At 46.6% G+C, this 3,783-nt stretch overlaps 1 protein-coding gene across 5 annotated transcripts in view; it reads left to right on the top strand.

Annotated features, from left to right (window-relative positions):
* Window positions 1-42: 42 nt before the first annotated feature.
* Window positions 43-3,783, top strand: part of XKR9 (XK related 9) — a 36,894-nt gene continuing 33,153 nt past the window's right edge. For 2 of the 5 annotated variants that reach the window (XM_026012452.2, XM_072734534.1), the window contains exons 1-2: window positions 43-268; window positions 462-637. The gene's annotated coding sequence lies outside the window, so the exon portion shown is untranslated. Of the gene's footprint in view, window positions 269-461; window positions 638-3,783 lie in introns of those variants that run through there. The other 3 variants (XM_072734535.1, XM_072734537.1, XM_072734536.1) reach the window with 2 other exon arrangements.

Here is a 3,783-nt window from a genome sequence, read left to right as displayed (position 1 = left end):
GCAGCGTGGGCGGGGCGGGGCGCGGGGGCGGGGCCAGGCGTCACGTGACGCCGCCCGGGCTCCACAGGCGGAGGCGGGAGGGCGGGCGAGGGCTCGTGGCGCGTGGCGCGTGGCGCGAGGCGTCTTGAGGCGAGGTTGCGTCCCGCCGGCCGAGCGCTGCCGCCTGTCACGGAGCCTGGCGCCTTCACGGGAGTCTGTGGCCAGGTCATCCCGGCGGACGAGAGGCCTTTTGACCCGGGGAGTCTTGTGGCGGAGCACAGGGCAGCAGGTTTGGGGGTCGCTGCGGAACGCTAGACCCCGGGGGGGGGACGGCTGGTTGCTTTTCGGCAGTGGCGGGGCGTGGGCGTGGGCGTGGGCAGAACAGCGTTTCCTCAGCGTTTACCGCCGTGCTAACACGATCTCAGTTCATCCTCACGACGACACGAAGAGGAAGGCACTATTTTTTTGGGCCTGTCTTACAGATGAGGAAACGGAGATTGGGAGACCTGCCCAGGTGACAGCTGTGTGACCCCCCCGCCCCAGCGTCGGAAGGCCCGTTCCTAGCCGCCTGGACCCCGCGTTTGCCCCCAGCGCGTCAGATTCGAGGAGCTGGCGGCCTCCGCCTCGCCTGGTGCGGCGCTCCTGTGCAGACACCGAGGTCGGCCTTGAGTTGTCTCCGCGAGGACTTTCCCACTACTAGCTACCGCTCCCTATTAAAAAAAAAAAAATCGAGTTACGATTTTTACCTAGGAGGAAATGCACAGATCCTACGACCCGTTTCTTTGAATTATGATCATTGTGTGTAAGCACTTCCTCCAGAGAGATCTGGGATGTATCCCCACCCCCCCACCCCCCGCAGCCCGCAGCCCGCCGTCTTTTTCAAAATGAGAAATTGTTAGATGCTTGCGCTTTCTAAAACTTAGGAAACGTATTTTAACTTTTTTTTTTTTTTTGCAGATTTTTTTTTTTAAAGATTTTATTTATTCATGACAGAGAGAGAGAGAGAGAGGCAGAGACACAGAGGGAGAGGCAGGCTCCATGCAGCGAGCCTGATGTGGGACTCGATCCAGAGACTCTTAGGATCACACTCCAGGCTGAAGGTGGTGCTAAACCACTGGGCCACCGGGGCTGTCCTTTGCAGATGTTTCTAAAGAAAATACGATTTGTACAGTATTTTACAAATCATTAGTTTTTTTTTTTTTTAATGGCGAAAAAATTTAGACTTTTTTTTTTTTAATTTTTTATTTATTTATGATAGTCACAGAGAGAGAGAGAGAGGCAGAGACACAGGCGGAGGGAGAAGCAGGCTCCATGCACCGGGAGCCTGATGTGGGATTCGATCCCGGGTCTCCAGGATCGCGCCCTGGGCCAAAGGCAGGCGCCAAACCGCTGCGCCACCCAGGGATCCCGAAAAAATTTAGACTTATAGCTGGCTGGACTCAGCTTAGATGATCCCAATTTTGTTGGCAACATCCAAAGCATCATAGTCAGGAGCCAGTTGAACGTATACTTTCTTTTCTCCATCAGGCCTGATCAAGGTGTTGACCTTGGCCACATCAGTGTCACAGAGCTTCTTCACAGCCTGTTTGGTGCTTATTGGCCTTGACATCCACAGTGAACACAAGTGTGTTGTCTTCTATTTTCTTCTCAGTAGTCAGGGGGAACTTGATGATGGCATAGTGATCAAGCTTGTTTCTCCTGGGGGTGCTCTTTCGAGGATATTTGGGCTGCCTTCGAAGACGCAGGGTCTTGGGTCGTCTGAGGAATGTAGGTGATGTACGGATCTTATTTTTTTTTGTGACTGTGCACGCCTTTCAGAACTACTTTCTTAGCTTTCAAAGTCTTTGCTTTGGCTTCGGCTTTGGGAGGGGCAGAGGCTTCCTTTGTCTTCGGCCCCATCTTCGAGAAAAGGCTAGTTTTTTTTTTTTTTTTTTATAAAGATTTTATTTACTTATTCATGAGAGAGAGAGAGGCAGAGACACAGGCAGAGGGAGAAGCAGGCTCCATCAGGGAACGCAATGTGGGACTCAATCCCAGGTCTCCAGGATCACGCCCTGGGCTGAAGGCAGTGCTAAACCAGTAAGCCACCTAGGCTGCCCACAAATCATTGGTTTAATCCAGATTTCTTGAAAGACGCACCTGGATTATTTGTGACAAATTTCTTTGCCTTGTGTCTCAAAGATGTACTTTTAATGGAAAAGTGTTTCAAAAACCTTTGCTGAAATAATCATGTAAATTATCCCCTTTGTAATAGGAAGGCAAGCAATATGCCCTTTAAAAAAATGTTTGGAAGAACCATCAAAATTCCTCACATCAGGCGTTTTCAGCTCAATTTTATTTATGTGTAGCCATCACTTAATGGCTATTCAGTCAGGAAGCTACCTCCATTTTCCTTTTTAAAAAACCTCGTGCTAGGGCATCCCTGGGTTGCTCAGCGGTTTGGCGCCTGCCTTTGGCCCAGGGTGCGATCCTGGAGTTCTGGGATCGAGTCCCGCCTTGGGCTTCCTGCATGGAGCCTGCTTTTCCCTCTGCCTGTGTCTCTGCCTCCCTTTCCCTATAGAGAGAAATTCATGTCTATAATTTAATTATTTAATATTTAAAATTTTAATTAAATTTAATAATTTAATTCATGTCTATCATGAATTTAAAAAAATTATAAAACCTCGTGCTAGAAAGTCAACAAACCTTGGAGAAGAGGGTGGAACAGTAATTTCTGGGACTTGTGGGTAGTTGCATTCTTTTATCCCTTGACTTTTTGTTTTAAATTAGAATTTCCCTTGTGGCTTCCATCTCTATTTCTTTTAATTCATTGCCAAGCTCTTCATCTGCTAAATGGACCCAACAAATGATTTAAAATTTAAGTTGCTTCATTTGAGTCATACAAGCAGACACCAGCAGAAGAAGAGGAGTAGAGGTTGGGTAGTGAACTTGGTTTAGACAAATTGAAATTGGGATGACTGTGGGATATCCTGGTAAAGAAATCTATAGACATTTGGGTATATGGGTTGAGCTCAGAAGAGAAATCTAGGCTGCTGATGCAAAATTGTCTTTGTGGGTATGTTTAAGTAATGTGACCTGAAGTTTAAGCTTCTCCCCAGGAAATACGACCAAAGCTTTTATGTTCTGTTCAGTTACATTTACAATCATTTATCATCTGCCTGCAACATGCACAGTATTGTTGTAGACATATGGGGTGGGGTGCTAAAATGATAGTTGGGTTTCTGGAGGCTTATAACCTGTGAGTACATCCTAGAGAAGTATAACTGAAGTGAAAGGATGGTGAGGAGGAAGGGGAGAATAAATTAATTGGGAAGACCTGGGAAAGCTTAAAGGTGGTGGGGTTTTAAGTTGGTTCTTAAAGGACTGATAGAACTTGATCAGATAGACGGAAGTAAGAAGGGCATTCTAAGCAGTAAATAATCTTGAGAAAAGGCTTGGAAGTAGAACAACTGCAGTATTTTGGGAACAGAAACCAACAACATATGTTCTTGGGGCATAGGGTTTAAGAAGGTATACAATTTGAAAAAGGTAGGATTATGTTAAAAATTCTTTGTAGATTCTTTATCAGAGTACTTCAAATGTAAGAATCTCCTTCCTTTTCAGACACTTACTGTTTACTTGGATATGCTGTGAGGCAAATTGTATTTTCTTAAAACTTAAATTTTGTTTTTTAAAAAAATATTTATTGATGAGAGACCCAGAGAAAGAGGCAGAGGGAGAGGCAGTCTCCCTTCGAGGAACCTGGAACTTGATCCCAGGACCCCGGGATCATGACCTGAGCACTCAGACACTCAACCACTGAGC

Source organism: Vulpes vulpes, chromosome 13 (genome assembly GCF_048418805.1).
Source record: "Vulpes vulpes isolate BD-2025 chromosome 13, VulVul3, whole genome shotgun sequence".
NCBI lineage: Eukaryota > Metazoa > Chordata > Mammalia > Carnivora > Canidae > Vulpes > Vulpes vulpes.
Note: the sequence above shows the minus strand (reverse complement) of the source record. Positions and strands in the feature narration are given on the sequence as shown.